At 39.7% G+C, this 23,114-nt stretch overlaps 2 pseudogenes across 1 annotated transcript; one reads left to right on the top strand and one right to left on the bottom strand.

Annotated features, from left to right (window-relative positions):
- Nucleotides 1–3,323: 3,323 nt before the first annotated feature.
- LOC149012169 (protein FAR1-RELATED SEQUENCE 5-like) lies at nucleotides 3,324–6,023 on the bottom strand (annotated as a pseudogene).
- Nucleotides 6,024–6,913: 890 nt separating this feature from the next.
- LOC149012170 (protein MET1, chloroplastic-like) lies at nucleotides 6,914–9,416 on the top strand (annotated as a pseudogene). Its single transcript, XR_016174011.1, has 7 exons — nucleotides 6,914–7,364; nucleotides 7,671–7,777; nucleotides 7,940–8,034; nucleotides 8,136–8,212; nucleotides 8,451–8,571; nucleotides 8,790–8,843; nucleotides 8,914–9,416. The product of XR_016174011.1 is annotated as a protein MET1, chloroplastic-like (transcript).
- Nucleotides 9,417–23,114: the final 13,698 nt, after the last annotated feature.

The raw sequence follows: 23,114 nt of genomic DNA on the forward strand, positions 1-23,114 counted from the left end.
TTGTTTACATTATGTATAAGGCCCTGCTTGGTTACATGAATTCAGGGATTTCAAATCTCTGGATTCATGAATCTAAGATTTATACCCGTTTGGTTGTGAAAATCTCTGGATTCATGAAATCTAGAGATTCATCTTTTTACACTAAAAATGTGAATTTGTAGATTTATGGGTATGGGGTGAAATCTAGGGATTTCATTTCCACTATAAAAACACTACACATTTGTGCATTCACAAAAATCACGTCGACCAAATATCTTTTTATAATGAATCCACAAATTTTATTCCACAACCAAACAGTTAATTTTATGAATTATGATTCTATAGATTTGAAATCTATAGATTTGAAATTTCTAGATACTTGAAATCTCCAGACTTATGTAACCAAACAGGCCCTAAAACATTCAGATATTCCTATGGGATGGCATTTTCACCTTCTTTATACCTAGTACCTTTATTGTCTTCCAAATGTTCAGATATTTGCATTGACATTTTTCAGCTTTTATTACATGCGCTTTGGGTAATATTTATGACAATATCTTTTTCATGCTTAGGCTTGTTTCTTGTCATCGCTCAACACTCAATTGCCAGCATTAAATGTTGTTTTCGGGAGGTGGTTGGATAATCTTGAAACTTTTGTAAATGAAATATCAAAATGACCAAGAGCTTCTGATTGTTGATGTAATAAGCCTTTGCATACTAATGTAGGGTTGTACTTTTCAAAAATCCTAATATGGTTTTTCACCTCCTGTTCAGCAAGCTTCACGGCCTAGTTGCTTCTGGTGGTGAGGATGGAGCAGTTGAATGTTTTGATCCAAGGACAAAATCTTCAGTTGGCAGAATAAATGTTGTTACGCCTGCTGGTGATGTTGATCAGGTAAGGTACATGTATGTCAGTGGGGGTTTTTTGGGATATTTCTGTTGTACAAGGCATTCTAATGGTCCATGAAAACTCTCGCCTTCCATGTTCTTCATGGAATTGAGGAAGTGTTTTTCTTCATCCCATCCCATTAATGTTCCTACTTCCTTTTGTTGACTTCCCTCCCCTAAAGAGATATATATATATATATGAATCTGCTGAACCATTGCAAGATAAGCAAAAAATTGTTAATAATTGTGAGAACTTCCTGTTACTTTGGTCACTTGGTCATTTTAACTACTTTCATCTTGATCATCCTGTTGAAGCTCAAATTATATCATTAATTTGTTTCTTTGGTCCTGAAAAGCTGAAATTTTTTTTTTGGGGTCTGATTTAGGAGGTTACTGCATTAGAGTTTGATGACTACGGGGGTTACCTCATGGCTGTTGGAAGTAGTGCTGGAAAGGTATGATGACAGATCTAACAATTGGATCTGTGTACTCTGTCTAAAGCTTCAGAATAATGTTCATAGATTGTTGTTGACAATTATGGTTGGTACTGTATTGATTGTTTGTCTTGTCATAATCTATGCCAAGTGTTTAACTAGATTATATCCAAAACATCTTAGCATCATCTAGTTTTGTCATAATAAGCCAGGCACCAAATCCTTGCACCTGAAAGATATGTCTGTATGACAAGAGGGCTTCACACCCATCTCACTGGTCAAAATTCTAGCAAAAAGCACAATAGGCTACTCTTTACAAGGTAAATTTGAAGTTCCATAAAATTACTAGAATGCATTTCATACTAGTGGCATTTGTGATTTTTATCACTTACGCTTGCTTTTGAGGCACTTATAGTGCTTGTTGTGCTGAAATTTGACCACTGAGATGGGTTTTATTTATAGGCACTTAGACTCTCCTACTATTTAATGTATTTTTCAGGTTCATATTCAGTAGACTCAATGTTTTTTAGTTGCAATCTGGCTACTAATATACATCTTCAAATTCTGCAGGGGAGTTGCCATTATTGTACACGGCCTGAATGAGCAGAGGTACGTCTAGATGTTCTTTTCTCCTGCGTGATTCAAGTGAAATCGATGTTCATGAGACCATAGGTGTGCATGTTTTCTTGAAGATTCATTCCAAAATGGACTATGGAACAGTTACTTCGATTTTTTATTGGGCTATGTAAGACCCAAGCAGGAATTTGTCACAATCTTATCTACTTGCCACAAGATTGCAATGTTGGAGTATTATAGGTCTCTGTTTCCTGCATGTACCTCAAATTCTGCTTTTAGAACACATTCCTAAACTAGATCACTCCTGTATATTCTTACTCAGTAATGCATTCTCTCTCTTGGTGAAATGGGTTTGATGAGACTTGAGGAAAGATGATCGGTTGTAGGTCTAAATGTTAGATATGGCTAGGCAAAATTAGATGGATCTCCTACCCATCCTTTCTGTATTTCTGAATTTCTGTATTTCTGCAGGAATAAAAACTGAATAACATGGATGGATCTCAAAGTTTGCACTTGTTGTTCCTAAATACATTGAAGGTAATTATTAGCTTCCTATTTGAGTCTTTAGCTCAAAATGGAAGAGCATCTAGGTCTTCCTAGAAGATGATGGTTCGAGCCCATCAAGACTCATTGACTCATGTTCAGGTGATTGGTGACTTCCCATGCACGGCTTGTATTTAGTTGGTTTAAATTATGTCTTACCAGAAGTTAAATCCATTTACTCAATCTCACAGAAACGAACATTTTTTAGATTGGAAATTTGAAAAGAGAAACAAGGTAATGTTTAACAAATACCAACTTGTGAAGTGATTACTTATTACCTTCCAGTCATGAACTTTTTGGACATCCAACTCTGAAAAACAGCAAAAAAAAAAAAAAAAGCCTGCCAAGCATAAGAAAAGGAAATAATGATTGATAGATGTTCAACCACATCTTTCATGTTGGATTAATGATTATCAGGAAGCAATCAATAATGTCAGCTAAGGAAGTAACGTTAAAATACAGAGGAGATGATCAGCTGAACTGGTCAGCTAGGCAAGAAAGATGTGTTGAACTGAGATTTGCATTTTCTGTTTCAAGTTTTAGCAACTAATATAGCATAAACAGAGTCTTTTCCCCTAGGAACAAAACAAAGTCTTTAGCAAGTTTATATGAGTCTTGATGGATTTGAACCATCATCTCCTAGGAACAAACCCAGGTGCTCTTCCTAGTTTGAGCTAAAGACTCACCTACATTTCAAAACATGTTAGTCAAAGTCTATGACAAAAAAATTATATGAATCACACAAGGGCTGATGTATGATTTACAAACCAAACAGAGTAGAATACCAATCATAATGAAAAATAATTGAATATTAAAACCTACCAACAGTATTACAATTCAAATGCTAAAATTCTTACAACCAAACAAGTAATCATGTCTTATATTAAAAACTATAGAGTAACCCTAACTTAGACCAAACTTTGGAGTGTTGTTTTCAGCTTGCAAGATTGTATTTGGTTCAACAATTGGATCTGCCATTAAAGTAGTAGGTGCAAAGGAGGAGACAGCCTGCGAATCAAATGGATCATCATCATTCACCTATGCATGAATACATGAAGAAATTTTCAAATACAATATCTCAACATATACTTCTTCAGGTGAAAAACAATACCTGGACTACAAAGGTTTGGGAGGAACATATACCACGTATTGACTCATCTAATGACCCTTGAGACTGTAAAGTAGCAGACTGTTAATGAAAAAAATGAAGCAAAGATGTTAAAATTAAGAAAATCAAGATGAGGCAGAAAGTACCAGTAGATCCATGTAGCCAAGTTTGTCCGCACTTCTTTGAGTTCCGTCCGGAGTGATTCAGATTTACTATATCACATCTTGTGGAGGGGGCTCTAGAAGCATTGGATGAACCTGGCCTTTTTTTCTTTCTTTTTGCTTGTGTTTCATTCCAAGGTTTTAGCCGTTTACTTGTTGTAGAGCTCGTTTTCTTCTTCCTCTCTTTCTTTTTAAGCCCTTTGCCAATATTCGGATTAAGATTATCGGTTTCTTCATCTAGATTTGTATTTGGGGTATGTGTGACAAGATTGTCCAATTGTTTATACAAATCACTTGTAATATTGTTGACCAACATATATCCCTCGACTGAATTACATGCTTGTGAGGCAATATTTATTAGTTTTCGACAAAGGATCCTATAACGCCGTGTTGAATCCAACTTAGGATCTTCCTCAACTTGTATTCCTTTACTATTTTCCACCACCATGCTTCTTGCTTCACGTGTCCATCTGTTCAAAACATATGCTTCTGGAATAAACTTAATATCTAATCTCTCAAAAATTTTCAAAGCATGAGAACACAGGATGCCAAAGGTCTCGAATTTCCTACAACCGCAACGAACAATTGATTCGGATGGATTACATTCAACACTAAATTCAACCTTCAAACCAGAAGCACCAATTACATATTTATGCAAGCTATCACTTTCATCCTTCCACTTTATGGAGCAAGAACCAGCCCATGTATACTCATTGTGGAATTCATCAAAGATGTAAGGACTGTATATTTTTGCTGCTTGTATCATGATGGGTGTCTGAGGAAATAAGTTCCTTGGGAGCTTATTTCTTGCCTCAAACTCAGATTTCAATTCGTTAGCTCGTTTATCATTGACCACCCCATCAAAACTATTTAAAAACCGAATAATGTCCAAAGTAGACTTCGTACATTTCTTCAAGTCAGCATTTATACTTTCACTCACTTGGGTACTCTGTATGCCTCCTGTGAATGTATTCTTCATATAACACTTAGCCCACTTCTATTTGAGTCCATGAATACGATCTAACCATGAGCCATTTTCAACCTGATAGTGACACCTTAATTGTTCCCATGCAGTTTCGAATTGTACTTCATCATCATACTGATATACACATTTCTTAAAATCTGAAAAGAAGCTTGATCCGTTCTTCATTAAATTGCCTAGATGTTTAATTCCATTTTGCATTATATGCCAGGTACACAAACCATGCCATGTCTTAAGAAATACCTCAGATATTGCATTTGCCATTGCAGCATCCTGATCTGTAAAAATTGTTATAGGTTGTTTTTGCCCATGCGTTGCTAAGAAAGTCTGAAACAACCATTTGAAAGAATCAATCGTCTCATCATACAAAAGTGCTGCCCCAAATATAATGACTCCTCTGTGATGGTTAAATCCAGAAAAAATACCAAAAGGTCTACTCTCGTTGTTTGTACCAAATGTTGTATCAAATGTAACCACATCACCGAATATTGCATAATCTATTATCATTCTTGTGTCAGCCCAAAATAAATTTGTAATATGTTCTTCCATATCCAACTGTACACTATAAGTAAAAGAAGGATTGAGCCTTGTTTGGTTTGCAAAATATTGTAACAAACCCCCTGCTTCACCATAACATAAGTTATGTTGACGTTTACTACGAAGATAATTGTAATGATCTACAGCTGTAAAACCTAAACTTTCCTTCCCACCTGCTTGTTTACTCATATACTGTAACATGGCTTTATTTTCTATGCCAGAATTAGTGCCCAAATCAAGCTCATATGCCTGTACTTCTGAAACTTTCCGTTGTGACCGCATCATGTGAGTGGTAGATGGTATATGAAGCTCATGATTGTGATCTTCAACAAAACTATAGCATTCGTATATCCCATTTTTCATAACTTGTATTGTCATATGAGCACGACAGTTAGTTCTCGTCTCCGCTCGACTTTTAGTTATACCAATAGCACGCTTGTCCTTTTGCCGATTGCCTTGTTTATTGCATACGAAACTCCTTGAAGTTATAATTGAATTATCTTTTTTACTTCTATTTACAAACCCTCTTCTGACACTAAAACCCAAAATTCCTCCATAATCATTATAAAAATTAAATGCCACGTTTTCAGAATCAAACTGCATTCCAATCTTAGGCTTACTTTCATCATATAGACCTATGTCTTTATCCATTAGATTATCCATAACTCACCTGAACAATAACCATGAGAAGAAAATTATCGAAATAAAAAATTTGAACTAAAAAGTATACCCCAAAAAATATAACCTAGAGAAAAAGACAAATTATCCTTGGAATCACATTTAATATAATACAAGAAGTATTACTACTACCAACAACATTTAATTTAAGTCCTTGGGGGCAAGGAAAAATTTACAATCTCTAACATAACAAGTCCAGTAAAAAAGGTCCAAACTTGTTTTCAAATTACTCGGGTAAGCTGCTGCTCTGAAAAACCTGCAACTATTGTTTCTTTACTTCTAGAAGGTCATATGAAAGGTGTTTTTGACAAGAATTTTTTCCATCCATATCTAACAGTTAAGACCTACAACCATTCTTCTCTACTTCTAGTAGGTCATATACAAGGTATTTTTGAAGGGAATGCTGCCCAGCCATCTCAAACAGTTAAAAACTGCTTAAACTTTTTGATTGAGTTTTTTCTAACCCGGAGGGAGACTCCACACAAATTTCATATTTATGCACCCAGTGGGTTGCTTGAAATTATCATTTAACCCTTCAGTCCTGCTTCTACAAGAATCCTCCTTAACTGGATATTAAACAACCTGATTTAGTTGCAACTTCCAACATATAATCTACACTACAGTAACTTGATCACCAAATCTAACCATTAAATCCTGGCTTTGCCCTAACTCTACCTTTCAATTAGACCTCACACTGAACTCTTGCTTTCCCAACCTTACCAGTTCATACTAGATCCTGAATTTTGACTCCTATTTGCTTTTCTACCAAGCTTTCCCTATCTTATATATCCACAGCTGGGAGCCTTCCAAACAGATAAAGATAAAAGCATAAAAACAGAAAAGTAAAAATCACATACATATGACACACACTTATCTAACATTGATTTAAAATCACTAGTCATGTCCCTCCCAATCCATACCTCCCTTAACTCTGCAACTACTATTCTTTTGGAGAGTCACTGCCAGATGGGTTGTATTGCTTTCACCTTCTCCACAGAAGAAGATCCTGATCCTTATCTCTGATCAGAACGGTACAAATCCACCACAATCACTATGGCTTCAAGCAGCTGCGCTTCTCTCTGTTCTTCTCCTCCATTACCAAGACGAACACCAGACATTAGGCAAAACCCATGCCTCAACTTCCCTCCAAAGCTATGCTTCTCTTGGATTCCAAATTATTAATTCTCAGACTCTTCAATAAATATCTTCAATACCCGGTCGATTAAACCTTCCAATTTAATCTCTAAAGCATCCGTCACTGAATCAGAGTCATCAAAATCAGAGAGTGAAGGTAAAGGAGGAGAAGGAGAAGAGGAGGAACAGAAATATGAAGAGTATGAGGTAGAATTAGATCAGCCATAAGGGTTGAGGTTTCTCAAGGGCAGTGATGGAGGTACCTACATTGATGCCATTGCTCCGGGAGGCTCAACCAACAAAACTGGAAAGTTCACTGTTGGGGATAAAGTACTTGCAACCAGGTTTCTTTTTCTTACTCTAGTTTTCTTGTTTTCATCTCTTGCTGCTAAGCTTGTATGTAATCGCTGACTTGTGAGTTGCACATATTCCTTTTTTTCTTGGGGGAGCTGCTTAAAGAAGAATGTGAGTATTTTTGTATTTGGTTTAGAAGAATTGTCTGTGACTGGTACTGTATTATTTATGAATAATACATCAGATTCTGATGTTTTTGTTTTCCTCTGCAGTTTGTACTTGATTCTTCAAATAATTTTTCAGTTATAGTTCTGCCACTTTGATATATGAAGTGGTATACTTCTTTTCTTTGGCAGTGCTGTGTTTGGACCTGAAATATGGCCTGCTGCTGAGTATGGGAGGACCATGTATACCATCCGTCAGAGAGTTGGTCCTTTACTCATGCGAATGCAGAAGAGATCCGGTTTGTTCATCATGCATTGTGTCATGGCCATTTTGATCTTCACTTCTATTTAGGAACTCAAGGATAAAGGGTTCTTCTTACTAGGTTCCCATCGTGCATTTTCAAGTTCCACCCAATATCCATATACTCTCATCCATCTTTTGATATGCCTAATGTTGCCAGGAAAAGTAGAAACTAGGGGTGATCTAACCGAGAAGGAGATTATCAGAGTTGAGAGGAATTCTGGTGTGATCAGTACTAGAGTGAGGGATATTCAAGTGAGTTCCATTTTTCACTGTGAAAATTTGGGATAGTGTAGTTGGCAAAAGTATCAGCACTTGATTACTCTTAATTCACTATGGAAGGATTTTGTTTTCAGATGCAAAATTATTTGAGAAAAGTTGAACAAAAAGAACGAACAGAAAAGGACCTTCGTGAGGGGTTACAACTCTACAAGTAAGTGTTAGGTAAAATGATTTTTTTCTTCTTCCCCTTCAAGTTGCTTACTTTCTTATTGGTGAGTTTATGGGTTAGTTCTTTCTATTTTAACATTCTGATATTTTTTGGTAAAGCAATACCTTTGACCATTTAAAGTATAAAGTTACAAATCAATTTTAATTTTGAGTTGAGTATACGGCGTTTGGTTGTTTGTCCTCCAGCTCCTAACTAGAGTTTTCTTTGTTTATAACACAAGGGAGGCAAAACATGAAGAAGCACTGGAGAAATTTGAATCAGTATTGGGATCAAAACCAGAACCAAATGAAGCATCAGTAGCAAGTTACAATGTAGCTTGCTGTTATTCCAAACTTAACCAGGTACAGCACTAGTCTCCTTAGTGCTGTCATACAATGCTCTCAGCCACAGTCGTGGTAATTTTGTATAGATTGTCTTTTCTGCTGCATAAATTTTTCTGGTATACACCTATACTGTAAATTCCAGTAGTTGATCAAGGCAGGAACATTCTGGCTTCTACAATTCTAAATTTTGTTTGATCTTCTTTTTCACTGCTTAATGTTTTAGTTCTCTTTGGCAGGTCCAAGCTGGACTCTCTACACTTGAAGATGCTCTGAATAATGGATATGAAAATACAGTTCGTACTGAAATGATTTCTCAACAATTAATGCCTAAAGACCACCTGACATTCTATGCTGCTGCAATTCCAGAGAATTCAGACAGATCCTGATTTGGCCAACCTGAGGACATCAGAAGAATTTGAGCCTCTACTGAATAGATTTGATGAGTCTTTCATCAATGAGAATGCCATCAATGCAATCAAATCGATTTTTGGCATATTCAACAAGAAATTGGCCATGAGTTCACATCGCGAAGTCCCATGGTGTGATTCAGCAATCATTCAACTCATAGATATTCCAAATCATAAGTGGGATCCGTAAAACTTTTGACTCTTTCTCCTTGAATAATTTCGTTTACAGTGCACTCACTCTCATTGGGATGTTGTGGAGAAGAGTTCCAGAAACATTAGTTTCTGTTAGTAGTTTAGGTTTGTGGTCTTTTGTTCACTTACAATCTTTTGCCTGTATGGATAGTAGAATAGTTGGAATGGGGAAAAAAAGATCATAATAAAGTGGCCTTACATGTATAAGGAAAATTTCCCAACTACATATTTTTGCTACTCTTGTAAAAGAATGAAATTATTCAATAAAGGAGGTGGAGAATGCATCTTCTTAGATTTTGAAGGGTCAAACAAGGAAGGGTGGATCCTAATCTGTGCCTTTGATATTGTGAAATTTTTTCTGATGAATGAATTGCTCAAGAGAGAGAGTTACTGGTTCTGTTTCTCAGGAATCTGGAGTGAGAATGCTGATATGTTGAAATTGATCTCGCGTGAAACTGTATGATTCACTTTATTGTTACATTGTGAATCATGAAGCTAAGGAAACTACATTTTGTTCCAATGTACTAATGTAGCTAAGGAAATCACGATTTTTCATTCTTTGTATATATTATTATAGTAGAGAGCTGTGTCCCTTCAGTTATTTGAATTTTGAATTTGAGTGCTATCCCTGCGACAAGCTAGTAATCATCCTATACTCAAGTGGCTACTCTATTCTGTTTTTTATGAATCACTATGAAATGAAGGATTGCTTTTCTGCGAACCACGTAATTTTCAAAACCTCAACTCAACTATATCAAAACCAAGAACCACCACCGCCATCTCCTCATAAAGCTCAGTGAAATCAAACACCAAATCCTCAATGAAATTAAAGCGCAAGAATTTCGTCGAGTGAAAATACCTCAGGCGTGTATCGTTGGGAAAGAAGACAAGGTGAGATTGATCGCTGCAATTCCAGCCGATCACTCTGATTTGTGAAGAGAGTGGAGAGAACCGTGAGCCTTGCCGGGGATGAGAAAATCGCTGCTTCTTCGGTCCTTTTCTAAATTTTAGTGAAGAAGAGGAGTCTTCAACAGCCGCCGATAGTGAAGAGGGACTTTTCTGAATTTCGCACGGAGAGTGACTGAGAGACGGAAAAACCGCAGATGAGAAAATCGCTCTTCGGCTTCGCTCTTCGGGGCTTTTCTAAATTTCATGAAAAAGAGGGAGGAGTAGTCTTCGCAGCAGAGACACAGTGAAGAGGGCATTTTATGAATTTCGCACCGAGAGTGACCCTGAGAGACGGAAAAACCGCAAACGATTCAGGGATTTTTGAATTTGGGGAAGAGAGGGGAGAGAGAGAAATATACGGAAGGTTTAATATTTGATGACCGTTGGATTCGCTGATGCCACGTGGCACAATCGTGACAGGGAATTTCAGGGAATTACAGGGAAACGAATTACAGACGATTTGGATCCGTATCACCCCCACAAGTACTCGGGTATGTCTGGAACTGGCTGGCTGGGGTGTGATAGCTACCAGAGGTTAATCTACATCAATACCTCCGCCGATAGGGTAATGACATGATGGGGTTACCTAACCATGTTCATCTAAACATCCTAGGACTGTATCCTAAACTATATGTCCATACTGGGGTTCCTAGGGCAATGGTTGCACCACAACTCTAGGTCTAGCAATTTCTAAATATTAAACAAATGTAAAAGTTATAAATAGCAGCATACAAGTCAATATGCAAGTCTGGTATCATTCTAGAATTTACAGATAAACTGTGAAACCCAGCCCTAACCTTGACCCGGAAACCTTGTTATTTGTAGGTCCGATGACCCGAAGTAAAGTAAGAAGTCAGCTTTGGGCCATCCCAGTAGAGGACTTGGTGTCTGGCTTTGAATCCATGAAGGTTGATGATGAGGTTCTATTTATGGAAACAGAATCCTGATGAAGATCTAATTAGTTGATGGACTTGGAGTGCTCTCTATCTTGGTTTGAAGGCATTTCTACCTACTAGGTAAGTCACTTGACTGGTGTGCAAAACCCCTTTAGGTTTGGATTTGATCTGGGCCTTCAATTCCCTGTTTTGGCCTTGTTGTCTGCATTGGTCGACTGATTGGTCGATCGGCCAGTCGACCAATCCACTCGACCAATGGGTCTTGTCTTTTGGCAATTAGGTTGATTCTTGCTCTATTTAAGTCTAACCTCGAGTCCACTTCGTATTTGCTGCCTCCAAACCCTCTCGGAACGAACCAAAGACCTCTGCAAGTCATCTCTCTTGCATCCTTGGAGTTTTCTTGGCGGATCTTCGTCGGAACTCTTCTTTTTGCATCAAAAGGTATGTCTACTCTCTCTTCTTCTCCTCCATCTTTGTTTTTCTTTCCTTTTTGAGTTGAGACAGTGAAAGGGATGCTGCATCCTCTGTTGCAAACATCTCTGAACATGTTCTCATGATCATCCTAAGGATTTAAGGCTAGAACAATGATCTTAACCATGATCATTGCAAGCTTTTGAGGGATTCATGATCAAACCATGATTTAATCACTTTGTTAATTTCCTAATCTGAATTCTCGATCTCTTTGGATCTTCTTTCATTGATCATGTTAGTGGTTAATGGTTGTGTTTTCTTTCTATGATCCATAATCCATAGAATTCTAGTTGTTCTCTTCTACCTTGCTATGTGTTCTTCATGATGCATGATAGTACATATATGGTAGGTTTTATTTCCTTATTTAGATTTATGCTTCTAAGCCTTATTCCATGAAGACCTATGCATGTTTTCATGTTTTCATTACCGAAAGCAATGATTCATCCTCCTATAGTTCTTGTCCTTGTTTTCTATTTCAAAATTCATCAAGATCCATGTTTGATTTATTTATGGTAACTTTTTGTTTCCTAATTTGGATCTTGATACCTTGATTTGATTAGTGTTTTGAGGTCCCCTATATGTTAGAATACTACTGATGTAGTCTACCCCTTGATTAGTACCCTTTTGAACCACCAAATTCGGATTTCATATCTCAAAACTCCGATTTTATAAGCTATCGTCTGCATTGGTCGACTGATTGGTCGATGGACCACTCGACCAATCCACTCGACCAATGAGTACAAAGCAACTCCGAATTGGTCTGTTTCGGATGTTTTGATATATATTCTGTTAGGGATCTTTCCTAATATGTTGTATATACTTGTTTAGGACCTTCTTCTCAAGTTTGCCAAGATCTTACTTGATTTCTTAGGATTCTTTGCGAGATATAAAAGGTAAGGATGGTTATTTCCTTAATTACATAGATAGCATGAATCTAGTTTTCTATATTTGAATATCATTAATATGTTTCCTAAATTAGATTCTTACAATGATATACTACTGTTGCATAACTTTGATTACAGTAGCATTACTTATTCATATTGAATTGATTCATGTATGATTTACTTACCAATGTTATACAAATGATTGTAAATATTGATTTCTTTCCATATATGGAGTTACCATATATGTGATGATATGAATTGATGCATGTGTATGCTTACGTATGGTTTGGAAAGGAGAGGTGTCCTTTTGACACTTCTGTCCTTGGACTACTACGGGAATATTATGGGATATTTCCGGAGATGCCCTCTGGACACCTTCCTAAACTGTTGGATGACATATATAGGATTGTCTAGTAGTGTTTGGCTAGGATGTCCTGTTATGTCGGACCCTAATCGGAGGGGGTATTGAGACCGAACGACCCGTGGTAGCAATGGGGATTCATGGGCGCTCAAGACCGGTAACCAACCCGTGAGAGGACAGGAATCACATTGTGGGGGCCATTTGTTGGTAGGGTTGCATATGGTTAGACTTGGGCTCACGGGCGCTTAAGACCGGTAACCAACCCGTGAGAGGACGTGAGAGCTTCCCGTTTACCATATGTGGATAACCAATAGGGTTGATGAGTCCGTAGTCCGAGTTGGTCGGTGCCATAGGATACGCCGACTCTAGTGTGAAGGATACCGGAAAGGATCGTCGGGGACGAGGAATGGAAGTATCTGGATCTCGACTTGATGTAACCAAGTAGAAGACTTGCATTTGGCTAGGTTTTACCCCGACATGCGCCAAAGTACTTATACCAAATGGTTGTGAGAGAGTGTGTTGACTTAACCCCCGCCAAGGTTTGTCCCGAGGGATGAAGGACCCATTACCAATCGGTCGCCCGAGATATCTTAAATGGTTGGAGGGAATCCAAGATATCTTAAATGGTTGAGGATGTGAGTGGACTTTCCTAAGGAAGTACGGTGCTATGACTTAAAGCATGTCTGCCAATAGAGACCAGCATACATAGAGTTAGATTCATTCATTCATTGTTTGTCTCATATCATTTTGCATTTATGTTTGTTCGGAATCCTGCCATTTATGTTATTATGGATTTTAATCGCCTTCTTGGGTTTCTTTGAAACTCATTCCTTTATTGTACAATGTTGTTAGACTATCCTGCAGGTACGGAATACTATGACGGTCCCTATGAGGAAGCGCAAGGCGAAGAGACATATCTCCGGGAAGGTGATTGCGGTTACCACAATTACTCGAAGATCCCACGGGTGGTTATGCTCCGTACGATGCTTAGTCCGACCATTGAGTGGAAGCGTCCTTGTGCTATTTATGAGATCTACACCTACAAGGATGTCGTCTACAAAGTGGAGAATAATTTAGTTACCCAATGTACTTGCTCTTGGGATTAGCTTTTATCTAGTTTATTCTTTCGAGCTACTTTTCCGCTGGATGTAAAGTGGGATTTTTGCTTCACTTTACTTATCCGTTTTGATACTCGATTATATATATTATTCCGATTCGTTTATGATTCATTCTTTCATTATTGGATCTATGATTTATCTTCCGCACTCTTGTTATGGTTGTTCATGATTATGTTATTGTTTATGTGGGAGGTTGATCACTCGATACCCGATCTTCGGGCTGTGGATCACACTCTCGGGTATGCCGGATAGGGTACCGGGCCGGGAGAGGGCGTGATGCATTGGTATCGAGCCCAAGGTTCGAGGAGATCCTAACCACAAAAGACAACAATCGAACATTCCCGAGTCATTGATCTGAAATGACTCTTCTACTCTTAGAAGTGAATAATAGAACACCTGAATTAGAAACTTGAACTTTGAGGCATAACAGAACATTTCCGAATAACATACCATAATTATACTTGAACAAATGACACTAATGCAAGGAAAAGAAAAGTGCATAACATACAATAATTAAAGAGAAACAAAATGAACTTCATTAACTTCAAAAGTTTTACAATGATTACATCTGAAATGCATAAATGGAAAATCCTAAAGTACGGTCTATCTAGGTGATCTACTCGATCTCTCGTATGCTCGAACTCCTCTCGCTAGCCGAGTCACCCGACGCTCTATCCTGTCTGTCGAGACTCCATCCTCTCGTACATCTGCTCCGTCTCGACCTCCATCCTCTCTAGCATGGAAGTCATCGATCTCATCTGTGCACCAAGATCCGAAGTCTCCGGAACCGCATGTGAAGGGCCACCCGCCTCGAAGTGTGATGAAGGAAACTCGTGATGCACGGGCTCAGCCTCGCGCATATCTCAGATCATCTCCGGCCTGATCATCACTATCAGGACCGATATCCTCTCCTCCATCCTCTGATCCCTCATCCTCATCCTCCGATTCATCATCATCCTCACCCTCCGGACCAGGAGATCTCTCTAACCGATGTAGTCTCATCCGTCGAATGGTCCGAGTCCCAATGGGGTATCCCCGTGATCTAGTGTCCATCGGAGTATCCTCGAAACTCACCCCGAAATGCCCGAAGATCAAAGTCGAAGCCTCCCATAGCAAAGGTTCCGCATGCTAGGCCGCAGAACTAAGTCCAAAGCATGACCTGCTGAATGATGTAGGAGAGATCGATCTCGAAGCCCATGTAGATGCGGTAAATGACCAAGGCCTCCATCACCGTGACCCGATGGTGATGTCCGGCTTTGGGCATGATGTTTCGGCCGACTATGCGACCGATAATACGTGCAGAACCCGTCATCCGTCCGCTAGTCCACGGTGTGAAGCATCGGCGGCTATCCCATAGCGTTGAGCATATCTCGCGAAGCTCGTACGGCATCGATGGTTGTCCAGTGTCCGCTCCTGCAGGTATCCACACACACCGCCGTGGATAGTAAGGGACCTGCAAGATCTCGGCCGTTGTCCGGGTAGAGAAGCGAATCCGAGTCCGAAGGACCCCGCTCCCGAGGACAAGTCCGAGTGGATGTCCCCGGCCCCGAGCCTCCTCTCGTGTAAGTAAGGTTGCTGAAGAACAACCTCACTAGCTCCGGGTATACCGGCAAATCCTCGGTGAAGAGGTGAGTCCACCGTAAAGTGTCGAACCTCTGCCGGATCCCGAAGGCTCGAGCTGGCGTAAGTGAAGTAGACGCCCCATCTCGATGTTACAATAGCTGAAGTAGGCCTCGTACGAAACTCGGCCCGAGGTGTGTCAAATAGGTCCGGTCTCCTAACCTCCTCTCTCGGGCTCGAAAGGAACCCGACCTCTGCCCCCGAGAGCACCTACGATGCGACCTCGACCTCTACCTCCTCCTCGTCCTCCCTCTCGCATGATGTATCCGTGGAAGAGACAAGAGACATTTCCAATTAGTGCTATTTCAAGATTTGAGCCAAAAGGGTATTTTCGTAATTTTTCGGAAAATTTCAAATTTGGGGGAAATTTGATTTGAACATACTAGCATGTGCGCAATACTTGGAATTTCATGTCTATGAAGTTGTTTTGATGAAAATCGATCGAAAACATGGATTAAAGCGAAAAATTCAGCAAGAAGAAATTTGGGGATTTTGCAATTTAGGTCAAAATTGGATTTTTGAAAAGTTGAAATTGGTTAAATCAAATTGTATGGACCTATCTACAATGTCATCTTGAGCATGTAGCATTTGATCTCGTGCGAAAATTTCAAGCGGTTTGAGAGAAAACGAAATTTTTCTAAAGATATCGATTTCGATATAAAACTTTGCGAGATGAGCACCAAATGTGTTAAAACTTGTTGTCTATGCATGTCATTGTGTTTAAAACCTAGGGAATATGTTTCTAAGCATTCCTAAGCATGATTTCTAGCATTGGATACAAGTAAAGCATGGTTTTATTGAAATGCAAGCATGAGAAGATGAAAATGGAAGAAAGAATGAGAGATTTACCTTGTTTGTGAAGATGGTGTGTTGTGGTGTTGTTGTTGAAGCACTAAATCACCTCAAGAACACTTGTGGGAACTCTTGGATATTTTCCCTAGAGCTCTCTCACCTTTGGAAGAAGTTAGAATGAGGTTGGAATGTGGAAATGAGGCTTATAATGCGAATTTTCGCATTCTGTCTTCATTGGTCGACCGATTGGTCGATCGGGTCACTCGACCAACCACTCGACCAATGGTCACAGTGACCTCATTTGCTGTTGAATTTTTGGAAAATGTGATTTTTGCCTTATGGAATATTGTTTGATGACTATATGGATATATTTGAGCATAATTTAAGTTTTCCAATCATTTGGTCAAGTGGATTTTTGATGATTTTAAGTAAAGAGTGGAAGCAAGTTGTTGATGATGTTCTTGGATATCTTGCTTCTGATTTGGAAACCAAGGTGATACACTAGGTGGGAAAAGTTAAAGAAGAGAAGGGAGTTTCACCTTGGGGAGCTCCGGTCTTGTTCGTCAAGAAGAAAGACGGTAGTATGCGCTTGTGCATCGACTACCGTGAGTTGAATAAGTTGACTATCAAGAATAGATATCCGCTGCCCAGAATCGATGATCTCTTCGATCAGTTGAAGGGTGCAGTTGTGTTCTCGAAGATTGACTTAAGGTCCGGATATCACCAATTGAAAGTGAAGTCTAGTGATATCTTCAAGACAGCTTTCCGAACGCGGTATGGTCACTACGAGTTTAGAGTCATGCCCTTCGGATTGACCAATGCTCCTGCGGTGTTCATGGACCTCATGAACCGAGTATTTCATGATGTGCTTGATAAGTTTGTGATTGTTTTCATTGATGACATCTTGATCTATTCGAAGAGCGAAGAAGAGCATGCGAGTCATCTAAGTTTCACTTTGCAAAGGTTGCGGGAAAAGAAGTTGTTTGCTAAGTTTAGCAAGTGTGATTTCTGGCTTAAGAGAGTGGTTTTCCTCGGTCATGTAGTTTCAGCCGAAGGTATTCGTGTCGATCCCGAAAAGGTCCAAGCTGTGGCTGATTGGGAGAGACCGAAGTCGATAACGGAAATAAGAAGTTTTCTTGGATTGGCGGGTTACTACCGAAGGTTTATTGAGAACTTTTCTCGGTTGGCTGCTCCTATGACTAAGTTGACCAGGAAAGAAGAGAAGTTTGTTTGGTCCGACGCCTGTGAGAAGAATTTCCAAGAGTTGAAAGATAGATTGACAAGTGCCCCGGTTTTGACTATACCCGATAGTTCCGGTGGTATGACAGTTTATACCGATGCGTCAAAGATTGGTTTGGGTTGTGTACTGATGCAACATGGCAAGGTCGTAGCCTATGCTTCTCGGCAATTGAAGGATTATGAGCGGAATTACCCCACTCACGATCTAGAACTTGCCGCCGTTGTCTTTGCTTTGAAGATTTGGAGACATTATCTTTACGGTGAGAAGATTGCCATTTTCACGGATCATAAGAGTTTGAAATATTTCTTTACCCAAAAGGAGTTGAACATGAGACAAAGGTGATGGTTGGAACTAGTCTCCGATTATGATTGTGATATTCAGTATCATCCTGGGAAAGCAAATGTTGTTGCTGATGCTCTTAGTAGGAAGAACCAGAAGAAGACTTTGGATTTGAATGCTTTGGGTTTACCATTGTGGTCTTCTATTGAGAGTTTTGATTTGGAAATCGTTCTCGAGAATTCTGATTTTATTCTTTCTGCCATGACGGCAAGATCTGGTCTTAGAGATAAGATTGTGCTCTGCAGAGTTCTGATCAAGAGTTTTTGACCAAAGTTGAGAAGATTTCTTCGAATCTTGAGTCGGACCCCGACTTTGGTATATCCATGGATGGTGCTTTGTTGTTTAGAGGAAGACTGTGTGTGCTCGCAAACGATGAAGTTAAGAAAGAAATATTGAAGGAAGCACACCAGTCGGTCTTTCTCAGTACACCCGGAAGCACCAAGATGTACAAGGACTTGAAGGAACATTTTTGGTGGATTGGTCTAAAGGCGGATGTTGACGATTTTGTTGCCAAGTGTGAGACTTGCCAACGTGTTAAAGCCGTTCGACAACCTCCATCTGGATTACTTCAACCCCTTCCTATTCCTAGTTGGAAGTGGGAAGATATCTCCATGGACTTTGTGACTAGCTTGCCTCGGACAAGTAAAGGCAATGACACTGTGTGGGTGATTGTTGATAGGTTGACCAAATCAGCCCATTTCATTCCTATGAAGATCACTCATACTCTGGATAAGCTAGCCAGGCTTTATGTGGATAATGTGGTTCGTCTGCATGGTGTGCCATTGAGTATTGTCTCGGATCGTGATCCTAGGTTCACCTCAAGGTTTTGGAATAGTTTGCGAAGGCCTTGGGAACCCAATTGAACTTGAGTACAGCTCATCATCCACAAGTCCGATGGACAATCCGAGCGGACAATTCAGACATTGGAAGACATGCTCAGATCTTGTGTGGTGGATATGGGTGGTAATTGGGATGAACACCTAGCTTTGGTTGAGTTTGCCTATTACAACAGTTATCAAGCAACGATAGGCATGGCTCCATTCAAAGCTTTGTATGGTAGTACTTGTAGGACACCTTTGTACTGGACTGAGACAGTGAAAGAAAAGTCTTAGGTCCCGAGATGATTGAAGCTACAAGTGCTATGGTAGATATGATAAGAGAAAGGATTAAGTCTCGCCCGATCGAGACAGAAATCTTATGCTGATAAGAGAAGGACCGATTTGGAATTTCAAGTCGGAGAGAAAGTCTTTCCAAGGTCTCACCAATGAAGGGTGTGATGAGATTCAATGTTAAGGGAAAGCTTAGCCCTCGTTACATTGGACCTTTCGAGATTTTGGAAAAGGTTGGACCTGTTGCGTATCGATTAGCATTACCTCCGTCTCTTGCTGGTGTGCACAATGTGTTCCATATTTCGATGCTCCGAAAATACATAGAGAATCCGGAACACATTTTGCAGCAAGCACTGAAGGACTTAGTGCTGATTTGACCTATGATGAAGAACCGGCCGAAATCCTGGATAGGAAGGACAAGCAGCTGCGGAATCGCGCCATTCCTTTGGTGAAGATTCGGTGGAAGAACCATACCCCTGAAGAAGCTTCTTGGGAGAAGGAAGAAGACATGAAGGAGAAGTTTCCTTACCTCTTTGGAAGCACAGTGTACGCTTTCAATTTCGGGGACGAAATTTCTTTAAGGGGGGGAGAATGTGAAACCTAGCCCTAACCTTGACCCGGAAACCTTGTTATTTGTAGGTCCGATGACCCGAAGTAAAGTAAGAAGTCAGCTTTGGGCCATCCCAGTAGAGGACTTGGTGTCTGGCTTTGAATCCATGAAGGTTGATGATGAGGGTCTATTTATGGAAACAGAATCCTGATGAAGATCTAATTAGTTGATGGACTTGGAGTGCTCTCTATCTTGGTTTGAAGGCATTTCTACCTACTAGGTAAGTCACTTGACTGGTGTGCAAAACCCCTTTAGGTTTGGATTTGATCCGGGCCTTCAATTCCCCGTTTTGGCCTTGTCTGTTCGCATTGGTCGACCGATTGGTCGATCGGGCGATCGACCAATCCACTCGACCAATGGGTGTCGTCTTTGGCAATTAGGTTGATTCTTGCTCTATTTAAGTCTAACCTCGAGTCCACTTCGTATTTGCTGCCTCCAAACCCTCTCGGAACGAACCAAAGACCTCTCGCAAGTCATCTCTCTTGCATCCTTGGAGTTTTCTTGGCGGATCTTCGTCGGAACTCTTCTTTTTGCATCAAAAGGTATGTCTACTCTCTCTTCTTCTCCTCCATCTTTGTTTTTCTTTCCTTTTTGAGTTGAGACAGTGAAAGGGATGCTGCATCCTCTGTTGCAAACATCTCTGAACATGTTCTCATGATCATCCTAAGGATTTAAGGCTAGAACAATGATCTTAACCATGATCATTGCAAGCTTTTGAGGGATTCATGATCAAACCATGATTTAATCACTGTTAATTTCCTAATCTGAATTCTGATCTCTTTGGATCTTCTTTCATTGATCATGTTAGTGGTTAATGGTTGTGTTTTCTTTCTATGATCCATAATCCATAGAATTCTAGTTGTTCTCTTCTACCTTGCTATGTGTTCTTCATGATGCATGATAGTACATATATGGTAGGTTTTATTTCCTTATTTAGATTTATGCTTCTAAGCCTTATTCCATGAAGACCTATGCATGTTTTCATGTTTTCATTACCGAAAGCAATGATTCATCCTCCTATAGTTCTTGTCCTTGTTTTCTATTTCAAAATTCATCAAGATCCATGTTTGATTTATTTATGGTAACTTTTTGTTTCCTAATTTGGATCTTGATACCTTGATTTGATTAGTGTTTTGAGGTCCCCTATATGTTAGAATACTACTGATGTAGTCTACCCCTTGATTAGTACCCTTTTGAACCACCAAATTCGGATTTCATATCTCAAAACTCCGATTTTATAAGCTATCGTCTCGCATTGGTCGACCGATTGGTCGATCGGACCACTCGACCAATCCACTCGACCAATGAGTACAAAGAACTCCAGAATTGGTCTGTTTCGGATGTTTTGATATATATTCTGTTAGGGATCTTTCCTAATATGTTGTATATACTTGTTTAGGACCTTCTTCTCAAGTTTGCCAAGATCTTACTTGATTTCTTAGGATTCTTTGCGAGATATAAAAGGTAAGGATGGTTATTTCCTTAATTACATAGATAGCATGAATCTAGTTTTCTATATTTGAATATCATTAATATGTTTCCTAAATTAGATTCTTACAATGATATACTACTGTTGCATAACTTTGATTACAGTAGCATTACTTATTCATATTGAATTGATTCATGTATGATTTACTTACCAATGTTATACAAATGATTGTAAATATTGATTTCTTTCCATATATGGAGTTACCATATATGTGATGATATGAATTGATGCATGTGTATGCTTACGTATGGTTTGGAAAGGAGAGGTGTCCTTTTGACACTTCTGTCCTTGGACTACTACGGGAATATTATGGGATATTTCCGGAGATGCCCTCTGGACACCTTCCTAAACCGTTGGATGACATATATAGGATTGTCTAGTAGTGTTTGGCTAGGATGTCCTGTTATGTCGACCCTAATCGGAGGGGTATTGAGACCGAACGACCCGTGGTAGCAATGGGGATTCATGGGCGCTCAAGACCGGTAACCAACCCGTGAGAGGACAGGAATCACATTGTGGGGGCCATTTGTTGGTAGGGTTGCATATGGTTAGACTTGGGCTCACGGGCGCTTAAGACCGGTAACCAACCCGTGAGAGGACGTGAGAGCTTCCCGTTTACCATATGTGGATAACCAATAGGGTTGATGAGTCCGTAGTCCGAGTTGGTCGGTGCTATAGGATACGCTGACTCTAGTGTGAAGGATACCGGAAAGGATCGTCAGGGACGAGGAATGGAAGTATCTGGATCCGACTTGATGTAACCAAGTAGAAGACTTGCATTTGGCTAGGTTTTACCCCGACATGCGCCGATTACTTATACCAAATGGTTGTGAGAGAGTGTGTTGACTTAACCCCCGCCAAGGTTTGTCCCGAGGGATGAAGGACCCATTACCAATCGGTCGCCCGAGATATCTTAAATGGTTGGAGGGAATCCAAGATATCTTAAATGGTTGAGGATGTGAGTGGACTTTCCTAAGGAAGTACGGTGCTATGACTTAAAGCATGTCTGCCAATAGAGACCAGCATACATAGAGTTAGATTCATTCATTCATTGTTTGTCTCATATCATTTTGCATTTATGTTTGTTCTGAATCCCGCCATTTATGTTATTATGGATTTTAATCGCCCTTACTTGGGTTTCTTTGAAACTCATTCCTTTATTGTACAATGTTGTTAGACTATCCCTGCAGTACGGAATACTATGACGGTCCCTATGAGGAAGCGCAAGGCGAAGAGACATATCTCCAGGAAGGTGATTGCGGTTACCACAATTACTCTGAAGATCCCACGGGTGGTTATGCTCCGTACGATGCTTAGTCCGACCATTGAGTGGAAGCGTCCTTGTGCTATTTATGAGATCTACACCTACAAGGATGTCGTCTACAAAGTGGAGAATAATTTAGTTACCCAATGTACTTGCTACTGGGATTAGCTTTTATCTAGTTTATTCTTTCGAGCTACTTTTCCGCTGGATGTAAAGTGGGATTTTTGCTTCACTTTACTTATCTGTTTGATACTCTGATTATATCTATTATTCCGATTCGTTTATGATTCATTCTTTCATTATTGGATCTATGATTTATCTTCCGCACTCTTGTTATGGTTGTTCATGATTATGTTATTGTTTATGTGGGAGGTTGATCACTCGATACCTGATCTTCGGGCTGTGGATCACACTCTCGGGTATGCCAGATAGGGTACCGGCTGGGAAGGCGTGACATAAACATATATAAATGAATGTCCTCACCTTTCAAGTAGTCTATAACATTTTTGAAAGAGGGCTTAACATGTCCCAGACAGTCCTAATTACACATTGGTTCAATGTTAGAAAAACCCTAAAAGTCAAACATCGAAAGTAAAATAAAAAACCAAAACAGCAAGGGGATGGGTTGCTTAAGGGGAGGTTGCTTGAGAGACCCCTACCAATTAACAATACTTGCCAGTTGGCCCTAGGGTGGGGTTGCTTGGGAAAATCAAGGGTGGGTCGCTTGTGAGACTCTTACTGGGAGACATGTCTGAGTGTGGACTGTGATCAACAAAAAATATAGGTAGCTACAAATTTGGGTTCCAAAAAACTTCTAGAAT

The sequence above is a fragment of the Hakea prostrata genome, chromosome 6 (assembly GCF_041222555.1).
Source record: "Hakea prostrata isolate BN-2017 chromosome 6, UWA_Hpros_2, whole genome shotgun sequence".
NCBI lineage: Eukaryota > Viridiplantae > Streptophyta > Magnoliopsida > Proteales > Proteaceae > Hakea > Hakea prostrata.